This window comes from Choloepus didactylus, chromosome 14, assembly GCF_015220235.1.
Source record: "Choloepus didactylus isolate mChoDid1 chromosome 14, mChoDid1.pri, whole genome shotgun sequence".
Classification (NCBI taxonomy): Eukaryota; Metazoa; Chordata; class Mammalia; order Pilosa; family Megalonychidae; genus Choloepus; species Choloepus didactylus.
The window spans coordinates 77,327,355-77,342,414 of NC_051320.1; the positions used below are offsets into that span (position 1 = coordinate 77,327,355).

General features: G+C 39.8%; 1 long non-coding RNA gene across 1 annotated transcript in view; it reads left to right on the plus strand.

The window, feature by feature from the left end:
* Window positions 1–12,205, plus strand: part of LOC119509359 — a 167,408-nt gene extending 155,203 nt beyond the window's left edge. Inside the window, exon 4 of the long non-coding RNA XR_005211681.1 lies at window positions 12,167–12,205. This is a non-coding gene — a long non-coding RNA (uncharacterized LOC119509359). The remainder of the gene's footprint in view (window positions 1–12,166) is intronic.
* The last annotated feature ends 2,855 nt before the right edge of the window (window positions 12,206–15,060 follow it).

Below are 15,060 nucleotides of genomic sequence, written 5' to 3' on the forward strand. Positions count from 1 at the left end.
CAGAATGAATTATTATTATTATTACCATTTGTACACAAGCAAATTATGTATTTGCTTTTGAGGTGCTCTGTAGTCAGAGTGCTGAAGTCCAAATTTTGGCTTTACCACTATGAACTTTATGAATTAAGTCAATCATAAAATACTGGACTACAATCCCTCCTCTGTAGATAGGTATTAATATTTGTACCTATCTAAAAGAGTTGTTATACAGATTAAATAAATAAATACAAGTAAAGTTCTTGTCTAAGACCTAGTGCTGACAAATTGCTTGATAATTGTCACATTGTCTATTTGAAATAAAAACTTCTGTGGCTTGATCAATTTCTTAAAATCCAAATCAAACACATTTGAAAATATATACTTTGCATCTGGTTGGATTGATTTTGCTATGAAATCATTTACTTGAATATTCATTCACAAAACCATCAATAAGAAGGCCAGTGTCCACTCCTTATTTCTCTTGTTCTCACCGTTCTCCCAATGTCTTTCCATTGGGAAATGGAAGCTTGAGCTTGGTCTGCTAAATGATAATTCTTTCAGGGATCATAATGTATGAGCAGAGAAGAATGGGAGGCCACTCTGTTTCTTGGATGCAGAACTACCTCATCACCTGCAGGATACAGAGAGAAGCCAAATATGCTGTGAAGTCAGTTTTGCTGAGTAAAGGAGGATGTCATTTCAGAGTCACATCTAATCAATATTCACTCTAATAATGTTATATATAATTTATTGAAAGTTTATTCTGTGCACGAAACTGAACTGTGCAATTAATTTACATTATATATCTCGTTTCCCTCTATGATGGTTGCATTCATGTGTCAACTCGGCCAGGTGATAGTGCCCAGTTGTCTGATCAAGCAAGCACTGGCCTAACCATTACTGCAAGGACATTTCATGGCTGGGTAATAAACCAGAATGCTGGTTTATTAAATCATCGGTCAATTGATTGCATCTGTGACTGATTAAATCTATGATCAACTAAGGGAGTGTATTCTGCAATGAGAGAATCCAATCAGTTGGATTTAATTCAATCAGTTGAAGACTTTTAAGGGAGAAGAAAGAATTTTCACTTTTCTTCATCCAGCCAGCCTCTCCTGGGGTGTTCATCGAAGACCTTCATTGGAGTTGCCAGCTTGCTGCCTGCCCTACAAAATTTGGATTCATGCATACTGCCCTTTGGTATTTGGACTCATGCATCCCCATAGTTGCATGAGACACTTTTATAAAGTCTCTTATTTACAGATATCTCCTGTTGGTTCTGTTTCCCTAGAGAACTCTGACTAATACAACCCTCAACAAATTTATGAAGATGCAACTATTAATCCAAATTTACAGATTATATAAATAGGAAATAAGAGAAGTGAAGGGATTTTCCTAAGCTCACACAGTGAGTTGGTGGAAAATTTAAATCAGAACCCAGATCCCTGGTTCTCAGTTCTTCCCTGTCTCTCTCCTTCCCTCCCTTCCTACCATATAAAAACTTTATCATAGAAGGAAAAAGTTACTGAAGTAGGAGTTGGTTGATATACTTTGATTGGGTCAGAAAGCTCTTTCAGCTTGGTGCCTAGGTTTTTGATGTCTGGGGGAAATCCCTCACTTCCAAGTTTTGGCAGGACTTTCCTGAAAGAATGCAGCTTTGGAGAGTTGGAGGGGTCATGACACAGTTCTGGGAAGTCCCCTCAAAAATTAAACACCAGGAAATTAATTTAAAATGACTCACTACCTACCTGTGCAGGCTAAATGAAGTCAACTGAAGGTACAATTTGCTTGTAAACCAAATTAGGTTGGAGAAATGGTCAGCACAGAGAGGAAGGAAAATTGCCATCACAAAAATTGGCTCAAAAAGTAGCTATTAAACTTCCACTTGCAGTTAATGCTTAGAGCATGTGTAATGCAACCCTTTGTAACCCTATCTTTTATACTTCTAAGGAAAAAAGAAGTATTAGTCTAGAGGGTAATGCCAAACATTGGCTATAGTGAAGGAGTGTGGCTGTAGTTTAATTCCACCTGAGTTTCTGACTTCTTTGTGACCTTTGCTATTTGAGACTTGAGACTTACACACTTATAGATGACTGAGTGCGGGACACTTCTGGTCTTACTCTGGGTTTAGGCACCATGGTGAGGAGGGATGGGAACAGACTCTGCAGCTGTGAGGCCTGTAGTATTTCAAATCTCAAATTCTCCACTTTTTAGCAGTGTCATCTTTGGTAGGTCACTTAACTTCTGTGACAGTCACCTTTTTCATCCTTACGTGATCATAAGAGGCACTTCAGAAAAGTCTCTTTTGCTTTGTTCTCCTGGGACTCTGCCCTCAGGAGTGCTGCGTTCTTAAGTTGTCCCTTTGTTTGGCACTGCCAGAGGTTTTTCATCTCTGGGGAGTGCATCTGAGAAAGATTTCAAATGGAGAAGAGGTTTCCCTTTATTTTTCAAGGTGGGAGAAGGCTGATTGTGAAAGAGAGATGGAAGAGGCAAGCTTCCAGGGCAGGGCAGGTCAACGTTAGGAAAGAGTACACAGAGTGATAAACAATCTGGAATGTGATTCCATTAAACTAGCCTTGCTGGAGTCCTCCTCGGGAAGTCTTTGTGAGCTCCCAAAGTGGCCCCGGTATGCTGGACTGGATGCGTGCTGAGGTATCTCAGAGTTGTGACACCATTTAGTCATAAGAACTGACTCCAGGAGAAAGCTCAGGATAAAAAGGGGTGGAACTCACTCTTCCTGGGCTCCTGCATTTCCCCAGTATTGCAGATGTGGATCAAATGATCAGGTCTGGCTATTGCTGTATAAACACAAAATACTGTTAAGTTTGCAAATGTGAGTCAGCCACTTTCTCAGCAAGTCCCAGAAGAAAATGCTGGCATTCTAAAATGCTCTAGTGTGAGTTGAGAAGCAGAGCAATAATTCCTTTGCTGCTTCTTCAGGAGCAGGAAATGCCAATTCCCTTTGTGATTCCTAAGGATCCAAGTAATCATCTGAAGTTACAGCTGCTTGAAAAGGATTCAAGGAACTTGGGTTCGGTCAACTCCCTTCCTCCCTCCCTCCTTCCCTCCCTTCCTCCCTCCTTCCTTTCTTCATTCCTTCCTTTCCTCCCTCCCCGTCTCCCTTCTTCCCTCTCTCTCTTTCCTCCCTTTCTCCCTTTCCTTCTTTTCCTTCTTTCTTTCTAATTTTCTACAGAAAAAGAAAAGCAATATCTGGGAGATAAATGAGGCAACTACTCAGTGAGTGTGTAGTTGGGGTATAGCATGTTATATCCTAGAGGGTGGATTTCAATATGCTTAAAATCACAATACAGACTTGATTCTTTTCAGCTACTATTTATTCAAGAATATTCAGAGTTGGCTAGACTTTAAGGTTTGATTCTTCCAGATACTTTGAAGCAGAAGATTGAGATTTTTATCTGACTTCTCTAATTCTCAGTTTCTTTAAAAAAGAAATAGGGATAATAATAGCAGAACAGTTTCCTTGGGGTTGTTGTGGATATTAAAAAAGATAACGCAAATAAAAGGTTACGTCTACTTTCGGGCCAAAGGAATAGGTCTGTATGTCTATTGTGTATTATTATTATTATCATCATCATCATCTTAACTCTCAAAGGAGAAAAATTAGATCAACATCTCAAATTTTGGGAAAAAACATATAATAACATTTTGTAGGTCAAATTAAAATTTCTGCAAAGTCCTTCTTCCTCTCTCTCTCTCTCTCTCTCTGTTTTCCCCATCCCCTGTCTCCCAGGAAACACCAATCATCGTTGAAGCTAATAGGGAAAGACTGAGGGCATTGGGCAGTCATTAAACATTCTAGACCTGCCAGAAAGTAATTTGCTTTTGAGAACAATGAGGCTAATTTTGCAGTGAAATTATGCTATCCACCTCTGGCCCTATACTAGCTCACAAAGATCCTCAAATAAAAATTATTTACTTTAAAGTACTTCATGGATAGCAAAAAAGTGTATGTAACTGGAATGGCATACTCAAATATATGCTTCATTGGCTTTAGCTTTAAAACACTTGTTGAAGAATTTGTTCCTCTTATTGTGTGGTCATCTCTACATGCCTTTCAGCTACTCTAAACTATATTGGTGAATCTGTAGTTTATAGATTGTTATTTTGGATGAAGCCTATGATAAGACTGTCAAAGTAATAGCACCATTTCTTAATAAGTACTTACTACTAAATAATAATAAATATAAATAAATACTAGCACAAACATAATAATAAACATAATAAAAATAGCATTGCTATACTTGATGCATCACTTTACTTGAGCACTAAGGCGCTGTAGCAAAGTATTACTTTAAGTTGGATGCTCAACTTAAATTATACATTAAAAATTCATCAGAACTTGAAAACTTTCACAATTGGATCCAATCGTTTCCTTGGAATGTGTGAAGTGTTACAAATGCCGCCTAATTCTTTTTGAAGCTCAAGGCAAAGGCAAAAAATCTTGTAACATACTGGAATGATTTGAATGATTGTACCATAAAATGGCTTGGATTTGCTCATCTGGCTTCAAGTTCAGAGAAATGACCAACAAACTGACTTATGTTCTCAGCAGTGTAGACTCTGAAGGGCCTGAGCAGATGTTGAAGGCTTACTCCAGGCCAATGCATGAGGTTTTTTTTGTGGTTTCTCTTAAGTGTTTGCTAATATCTACCACATTGCAAACTCAATGTCCCTTTTCAACTGGCCTGACTGCTCATAATGTAATACAGATGATTTCATCTCTAGTGGAGCCTTTTTTGCTACAGTGAACTAAAGTCTGCAGGGCTCAGACTTCTCTAATAACATCCATGTTTCTTTAAGAACAGGAAAATCCCTTCCCCTTAAAAGTTTGGCCCCTCTGTCCTGGTTTCCATAATTCAGTATCAGATATAATTCCTGTTTAAATAATGTCCCGCTTTTCCTCTAAGTATTCATTTAGGCTCCTGCTATCTTATGTTTTTTAAATATGCTGTACCTTTGGTAAACACAAAATAACTTTCCTATCAGGAGACAATACCATCACTGGGATGGTTTAGGGATGTTTCATTTTAAAGTAAACAGAACAGAAAGGCTCTCCTTATTCTGTGTTAACTGAAAAGTAAACAGTCCTTTCTTTGACACAGGCAATGAACAGATTATCTACTTTTTAGACCCTTAGAGAGAAAAAATAAAGTCATGGACAATATCTTCCCTCTTTCGGACCTTGACCTGATTTTCATTATCTTTCACCTTTTCTCACATTCAATAGAATCACTTGATTGATTTGTCTATTTGTGCTCCCTCCAGATTTAAAGGATTGGTTGAAGTAAGACATTACTTTTAATTTTAGAAAGAGTTTTCGAGAGTTCTGATAATACTTTGTAAACATTTCCTTTTAGATTATCAGAATGATTGAAAGAAAAGGGCCATTGAAGCCTGTGAAGGTTTCCTCTGTTCCTTTCAGCCCCTGCCCTTAAAAACCTTGATGAGCCTTAGCTATACCTGTGAGTGACCTTAAGATCTGTCCCTCCACTTTAATATGGACAAAAGCATAGTGAAACAAGATGCTAAATTTGGTTTTTCATTTTATTTGGGAGTGTTTACAAAGGCCCCAAAGCCTGAGAGATATACAATAGGTGCCAGATAACTCTTCATTTTAAAGTAAAATGATAGTGTGGTATAATAAGGTCATACCATCTGTATCAAAGTCCCAAAGCACCTTCTGTCATGGCACTGGGCCCTGGTAGAAATGGAGTATCTGACCATGGGGCTGCAGATGACCGTGAAACTGGAACCTTCCATTGTGAGCAGGGATCAGATTCTCCAGGCTGTAATATTATTCAGGGCCAGCAAGAATCCACTGTAAGATGTAAGTGGTACATCTGAGATCAGACAAGAGCAGGGCCAGAAAACACAAGTAAAATTCACTAGCAGGTGGCCCAGACCCTAATGTCACCCGCCATCTGGTGCCAGCTCTCTTCTTGAGCTCACATCTCTGGCTGTATGAGGATCCTAATGACCCACAGAGAGAGGAGGGAAAAACAACAAGTTTGGTTATGGATGAGTTGGCTCAAAATGTAGGTGCAGAAGAAAAGGCCAGGTGCAGGGTAACTACATGCCAGCGGCCTCGGTGGGGTGCAGGCCTTCCCGGTGGAGTCAGGCATTGTCAGGAGCCCTGCGGACAGGGAGGGAGAGAAAGAGTTGGGGAACCTTGGCTGCATGTATGTTCCTGACTGCAACGACTACAGAAAGAAGATCACCTCCTGGCCCCAGCCGATAGTCAAGTTCCCTGGGGCCTTGCAAGGTCATTGCATGCTAAGAGGCTGAACAGTCTTGAATTGAAGAGGAAGGGGAAGAAGAAGATGGAGGAGGAGGAGGAGGAGGAGGATGACAACGACGAAGCGCTGTATTTTCTCAATTAGCAGAAAATGTATACAATCTACTCAATTTTAAGATTTTCTCCCACATTTTTCTTAAATCATGCCTGCATCATCTTAATGTCTACATCAAGCTTTAGTATATTTAGATATTTGGAGATATATATAGTGAGGGTGAAAGAGAGAGAGAACCATCAAGTACTATGCATCGCTATACATTGAGCACTACTGAGCTAAAGAAAAGAGACACTAATGGTGGATTTTTAGGCATTATATCAGTTGGTGAGATGGTTGAGGCATCGGACACCTTTGAAATACTGTTCCACCATAAACTGTCATCTCCCGACCTCTGCATAATTCTTGTTCTACCATGGGGGCAAGTGGGGCATTCAGAGACTCTGAATAATTGCTAAACTTCAACTTGAACAACAATAGGGAGACAAAGGACAGGTGGAGAAAATGAGAAATGAAACAGGTGAAGTGATTCTCCAGGTATCCAGAACCTGGGAAAGCATGCAGCTCTAGATATCAGAAACGTTAATGTAGGGATACTCCTAGAGGAGAAAGGGGTTTGGGGGTCAGGGCTCATCTCCCCAGCCACATCACCAGCAGCTTTAGGGTAGCTGTCTTATGCCAGGCACCAGCCCCAGCCAAGAGTTAGGGATGGCACAAGATGGGCAATAATTGGGAGCTCAGGCAGGCCGGCCAGCATGAAGAAATTTACCCATGGGAAATAGGGCCCACATTAACCGGCCTACCAGAGAAGCAAGCTGAAAGTTGCCTCCAGAATGGACTTCAAAAACACATTGCAGTAACTACCATCCATGGATCAAGAGACTGCCATTATCACTGCCTAAACAGCCTTTCCATTTGCACAAAACCAGCAATTATACCTGAACATGTTGAGTCCAGGTGTCCTGCAGCTGCCCCTCTCTCCTGACACCCGTGAAGCTGATGCCCAACACTGGAACACTGCTGCGGAAAAAAACAAAAGTCTCCACTGCCACATTAGCAGAGGAGCAGGAAGATGGCTTCTGCCTCATTTCTACCTTCTGGATTTTTTGTGAGTATATCTAGGTTGGTGAAATCTAATTTGCGTCCAGAACCCTAACTTCAAAGGCATCTGGGAAATGTAGTTTTTGGCTTTCCAGTCTCTGCCGTACCAGACGCTACGCTTGAAGGAGGCCCAAGTGTGTGCTGAGTGCCAGTCACATCACCCCCACACAGGAAAAAGAGAGGCTGAGTCAGGAATGGGATGGATGGGGGTGGTCGGACAGAAACGTACAGAACCATGATTTATCTGGGTGAATCTGGATTCTTGCTTTAATTTGCATCCTGTTAGTTTTGGAGTTTTTGATTGATATTTATTGCTATTGTTATCATGATAGGAAACATATGAAAAAATATGCATTAAAACATAACCTGTACATGTCATTTAAAAAAAAAAAAAATGTAGGTGCAAACTGAAAAAGGACTGTGATACACTACTGTCAACTCAGCATTGTCCCTGAAAGACAGTGGTAAGGGAAAATCTTCCCAAAGACAGAGCTTTGCATAGTGCACCTGGCCATCTACTCTGTGTGGAAAGAGAAATGTCCTGAGGTGATAATGATACAGATAAACAGACAGTGGAAAATAGTTTGGCTGATTAGTCAGAATTCTGGAAGAAGAAAAAGTAGAAGACTGGGGACACAGAAGAGGAAGAGGCATTTAGATAACTTATTGGAAGTTGGTATGAAATGTGATGGATTTTCTATTGCTTATTAGTACCCACCAGAGAACTTCCACCTTAGACAAGAAGCTAAAAACTAAGTAGACTGAATGTCTCAGCTAGTTGATGTCATCACCCTGATTCTTGCACTTTGGGCATCTGAACAGAGTAGGCTTAGTGGCAGGTACGGATGCTGTGCATGGGCCAAACTGCATGAATTGTCATTCACCAAGGCTGTCCTTGTTACTGTCATTACAAATTCCAATCTGTGAGCAAGAGAAACCAGTTCTGAGCTTCAAATATGGTGTCATCCCTCAAGGAAACCAACAAGCCCCTTAGTGGCAAATGAACTACATAGCGCCCCTTTGAGCCTGGAAAAGGCTGCCATTCATATTGACTGGAATCCACAATATTTGGGGTATAGTGTATGTCTTTACTGCCACTAGGGCCTCTGCCAGCACCATGATCTGGGGGTTAACAGAATATATGATCCATTGACATGTGACTCCATATAAGGAAACATTGGATTAAGTCACCTACTTCACAGTAAAGGAGGTCTGGCATTAGTTTATCACCAGGGGATCCATTGGTGCTATCACATACCATACCTCTTGAGATCTGTCCATCTTATAAACAATGCAAGGAACAGCCAGTTGAATGAGCATCTAAGGCACCAGCTTGGAGAGGATACTTTGAGTATGCTGTATACACCCTAAATCAATAACTGTTACATGATTCTGTGTTCCCAAAAGAATGATTAGATTGGTCCTCAAGCTAAGCAGTGGAAGTAGGAGCAGCCTATTTATTCATCATTCCCAGTAATCTACTTAGGTTGTTTGTGTTTCTCATTCTGGGAACCTGGGCTCTGTGAGTTTAGAAGTCCTGTTCCCAGAGGGAGAATTCATCCATCAGGAGAACAGGAAGAACACAGTTAAAGCTCTAGCTTCAGCTGCTATTTCTCATGTCAAGCTCCTTGTGCCATGAGAACAGTGGACAAGGAAAAGATTCACCAATCTGCAAGTGATTCTGATGATAAGGTGGAGGTAGAGCTGCTATGACACAATTGTGCAGCAAATACTGTTTAGCATCCAGGAGATTTACCTGAGTATCTCTTGGTACTCTCTTGCCCAATTTTGGTAGTAAATGGACAAGTTCAGTAGCTAAAGCTTGAGAAAGGCATGATAACCCCTAAGGGATGAGATTCTGGGTCCCTCTACCAAGTAAGCTATCAAGGCTAAAGGAGGTACCAGCTGAGGATGAGGGGAATGCTGAAAGGGTGGTTAAGGAGGGAATACAATGAGTATCAGGTATGCCTTCAAAACTAGCTTCATTGGAGGGGCCTATAGTTCATCCCACTAACCAACTTCTTGTAGGCTTCTGCTAGGTACAGTGGAATTGCTCCAAGAACTGATTATATGATATGTGGATCCAAATGACACAAGATGTGGACTGTAGTGGATTATGTGATATTCTACCTAGAGCACCATTTGGGACTGAAGAACTAAATTTCAAAGCTCCTGAGAGTGTTGGCAGATGAAATCTCTAAGCTGAGTCCCTCTCTGGGACTTGTCCTCAGGGAAAGAGAGCCACATGACTCAAGGTGATCGCTGTTTTTCAGGAGCAGCCTATATATGAGTTGATGTGAAGATATAAAGGTCCTGGCTTCTTGCTCCAATTGGAGAAAACTCTAAAGGGCCATGCCAGCTCGAGAGTTCCCCATGGGATCTGCTGAGACCTTTTCTGCAAATTCATCACAGTTCAATTCCTTCCTCTGCTCAGTCTTGATTCCTTCACTTCCCCATAGGTCCTAATCCCAAGAGCACCCCACAAACCATTCTGGAAGAAAATCTCTCCCTCAGAGCCTGCTTCCTGGAGAACCCAATCTTGCAATATGCTTTTTAAAGTTTAGCATGCTATATCAGTTAATAAATCTTATTATTTCTATGAAGGTTTTATTCTTATGTATTTTCAAGTGTGTGCACATATAAATGTGTGTGTTTTTAGTCCAAAGGCATTTCTTAGTAGAATGTATCTTCAATTTTATTTCTATGTCACTGAGGAAGCAGGATTAATTAGATAGAAATAGTGTCTCCAGCAAAACTTCCTTGAAAGGCCCTGGAGAGCAGTGTTCAGCCTTTCCCACTGCACTGAGCACACGGTAATCTGTGGGGCCTTCAAAGCCCAAGATGAGTCTCTGACAATGATAGCTTCTGGCCTCAAAATTTTCTGAGCAAATAACTTGATTTATTTCAAAATTACTCTTAAAAGTTGACTATGACTCTCTCTAATGATCACATTTTACAGTAGTATGATGAAAAGGGTACCTTAACACTCATTTGTGCTTTGTGATTTAAAATAAAAGAGTTCACAACAACCCTGGAACGTAGGAAGGCACGTTTTATTAGTCCCTGTTCCATATGATAAAACTGTGCTGCAAAGTAATTTTCTCAAGTTTATACAGCTAGTAAGTGGTGGCAAGACACCTCAGAGTTCTGGAATGAATTGATTTCCTTTCAATGCTTTAGATTTTATTATATTAAAAAATGAAAGAAAGAAAAAGTCAAGTAAATCTTGGAAAACTGCTATACTTTAAATGTTTGCATTTAACAATTAATGCATTTTCAGGGCCAAAAAAGAGAAAAAATTAACACTCAACAATGTATAGATTAATTTGGAGATATTGTCATTCTATAACCTTCTTTGCAGATGACCTACAAAATATATTTGAGCCGGTCAAATAGCCTCTATGCTCCACCCCCCTGCCCCCGCCCCAACCATTAAATCCCAAGCTCTGCCTCCAAGCCCAGTGTTCCTTCTGTAATGCTCCACTGCACTCTTCTCTGAATTAAACTTGGGTTTCATTTTTGACCTTTGGTTTCCCTTTTCACTTAAGCTTAGTTTCTTAAAAGAGGATTTATTTATTATTGGGGTTGTGTTTTCTTTTATCCAATGAAATATCCATTTTTTCTTTATGTTGTAAGAAAATTAGTCCTTCACCTTTTTCTCTCCCTCACCTCCCCCATTATTTCTACACAAGTACACATGAACTTTCCTATTTGGGGTAGATTTATTCTTTTGAATGGCTTCGGCTACAGTGAACTTTTCTTAAGATATTAATAATTCTTGACAAGGACTTCTTTTGTGTTTTAACTTTGAAAGGAAAACTTACTATGCATAACTGCCCCATTTTCAACAGTGTTGTAGATTGAAAGCAGCAGAAGCTGATAACAAACAGCTTTGCCCCAAATATACAAATTTCAGGTCTGCCTGTTCTCCCTGCAAAATTCAGCTTTTACCTACACAGGAGGAAATTTTGAGTAAAATTAGGCTTGGAAAATGAGAGAAAAAGGAACAAAGACAATTTAACATTGAATTTGAATTTTCAGGCATCAAATCTACTTTCCCTTATACTTAAAGAATAAAGTAAATGCTAATTAAATATTAATCAAGCATTTGTGAGCAGTGTAAAAGATTCAAATATATTGAGAGTACACATTATTATTTTAAGATCTAGCACAGAATTCCCATTAGAAAATGATGGTCTTTGTTTAAGAACATAATTTAATAGATGTGTTTATAAGGGCAAGGCCTTCTGGAAAAAGCCTAGATGATTTAATGAGGGAAATAAAGATAATCAAGCAAACATTCCATCACTAAAACAAACCTGTTCTTCCCAAGAAGTTTACAAGAATTTTGAAAGTGGAGGAGGTAGAATAGGGAGGGGAAGAGAAATGTGTGGGAGAGGATGGTTGGACAATAAGGTGGCAAAATTGAGGACTTGAGCAGTGTGGTAGGTTGAATTATGTACCCAACAAACACATTCTTAATCCCTGGCCCTCTGGGGGTGATCCCAGTGTAAACAGGACCTTTTGAAGATGTTATTTTTAGTTAAGGTGTGACCAGATGAATGCGGGTGGGTCCTTATCAGATTACTGGAGGCTTTATAAAGAGGACCTGGAAGCCACAGAAACAAGAAAGGAGAGGTCATTGCCATATGACTTGAGACAGAGATACAAGCCAAGCAACCCCAAGGATTACCAGCAGCCAGCATCAGGATGCTACAGTCTTTGGGGAAAAAGCAAGCCTTGCTGATATCTTGATTTTGGACTTTTTTTTTCAGCCTCAAAACCATGAGCCAATGAATTCCTGCCGTTTTAGCCAACCCATTGTGTGGTACTTGTGATAGCAGCTGAGGCAAACAAGCAGAAATATCAATCAATGAGTGAGTAATTTCAGAGGCAAAGAGTGACTGGCAAATATGTAAGAATGGAGGCCCATGTGGCAGAATGAATTTTCCTAAAATGGCCATAAAAATGTTGCTCTTCTCATTTGCCCTTCAGCAAGGGAAACTTATCAATGTCCTGTGAATAAAGTGAGGCTGTGCAAGTTCCAGAATAGCCTTTAAGTGGCCTAGCAGTGTCTGCTTCCTGTCTTTTGGAAGTATTGCGGGGGGGGGTGGGGCAGAAATCAGTACTACAAGGAGCATGCCACATCATAAATATAGAATTAGCTGATTTTATTATTGAGCAAAACAAAAGCCCCAGATGCATGTCAGTAGCCAGAAAGTAGCTACAAAGCTGGAGTGGATATTGTGCTCTACATGGAATTAGAGATACGATTGTTGTACATCTTCCTACTTTTAGTAATCCTTCAGCAGATACTCAATTTGCATCACCAGTTACCTGTTTTTATTAATTCTTTATGAGGCTTATTTTGATGCTCTTTTCTTTATAATTCTTTTTCAGTACCTCCTGTGATTGCCCCATCAGAGTATCTAGCACATGTGATTTATATTCCTCATAAGGTTATATTACGTTTGGTTTTACCACAGAAGATACCCGGCATGTAAAAGGTACAACTTCTCTGAGATCACCATGCCAGGGGGCCTCACGAAGAAGCTGTGGAGGATGTGACTCCATGTGGGCAGAGAGAGGCCAAGGAGCCCCACATCACAGAGATGTGACTGAGGAAGCCATCCTGGAAGTGAGCTGACCCAAACCACCAGGTTTGCTGAAGTGCTTTCTATTTTGAAGTGGTCTGGGTTGACAAAGGAACCAGTAACTCCACAATTGAGATGCAAGGGGAAGCCAAGGATGGGTGAGCCTACGAATAGATAAGAGACACAGAAATAGAAAGGAAGCACGCACCACCATTCACTTTTATTTTTATGGTTTAGCTACTCTAGATTTAACACACAGTCCTAATGTGGACATTAGATTAGAATCTTTTATTGATAGTGAGATAAAATCTTCTGTTCTGGAATGAGTTTTGGAAAGTACCATTCTTCCGAATGAGTGTCATTGTGTGCTGACCCCAAAATAACACCCAGGAGCCTGGGCATGGTTTAGCTGTGTCCTCTGCTCAGCGTCTCACAAGACGAGTCAAGGAATTGGCTGAGCTCTTTTGGGAGATCAGGGTTCTCTTTCAAGCTTAGTGGTTGCTGGCAGAGTTCAGGTCCTTGCAATCATAGGACAGAGGCCCCTGTTCTCTTGCTGGTTGCTAACTGGGTCCTACTCTTAGCTCCTAGGGGCTTCCAGAAGTTCCTTGCCAGTGGCCTTTTCCATAAACCCCTTCACACTTTGAGTCTCTTACTTCCCGTCTCTGATCTCTATACCCAGATTTAAAGGTAAGTTCGTTAGGTAAGGGTCACACATACAATCTCCCTTTTGATGAACTCAAAGTCAACTGACTAGTAACACTAATTTCAGGGGAATGGTATCCCATCATATTCAAGGGTTCCACTGACACTCAAGGGGAGGGAATTATCTACAGCATGTAAAGCAGGGGACAGTAATCTTGGAACCATCTTAAAACTCTGCCTTCCACACCCACCCCTGATGTATCTACTCACCTGATTTTTATGGTAAACATTTCCTTGCTTTGCTTTTCTTTATAGTTTTACCACTTATAATGTAATCCTAAATAGCAAACAGAAATGGTTTGCCTGTTTCTGAATTCTATATAAATGGAATAATATTATATGCATTATTTGGTGTCTCTTTTTAAAAAAAGAAAACAACTCAAGTTGTGTTTGCAAGATTTATATATGGTGTTTCATGTAGCTATATTAAATCTATTTTCATTGCCATGTAATATTCTACAGTGTGACTAAGCCACAGTTTATTTTTCCGTTCTAATGTTGACAAACATTTGGGTTGTCTCCAGATTGGTCCTGTTATTAAGAATGCTGCTTTAACAGACATATACAGGACATTACATCCCAAATCACCAGGATACACATACTTTTCTAGTGCTCACGGAACTTTCTCCAGAATAGATCATATGCTGGGACATAAAACAAGCCTCAATAAATTTAAAAAGATTGAAATTATTCAAAGCACATTCTCTGACCACAATGGAATACAATTAGAAGTCAATAACCATCAGAGACTTAGAAAATTCACTAATACCTGGAGGTTAAACAACACACTCCTGAACAATCAGTGGGTTAAAGAAGAAATAGCAAGAGAAATTGCTAAATATATAGAGACGAATGAAAATGAGAACACAACATACCAAAACCTATGGGATGCAGCAAAACCAGTACTAAGGGGGAAATTTATAGCACTAAACGCATATATTAAAAAGGAAGAAAGAGCCAAAATCAAAGAACTAATGGATCAACTGAAGAAGCTAGAAAATGAACAGCAAACCAATCCTAAACCAGGTAGAAGAAAAGAAATAACAAGGATTAAAGCAGAAATAAATGACATAGAGAACAAAAAAAAACAATAGAGAGGATAAATATCACCAAAAGTTGGTTCTTTGAGAAGATCAACAAGATTGACAAGCCCCTAGCTACACTGACAAAATCAAAAAGAGAGAAGACCCACATAAACAAAATAATGAATGAAAAAGGTGACATAACTGCAGATCCCGAAGAAATTAAAAAAATTATAAGAGGATATTATGAACAACTGTATGGCAACAAACTGGGTAATGTAGAAGAAATGGACAATTTCCTGGAAACATATGAACAACCTAAACTGACCAGAGAAGAAATAGAAGACCTCA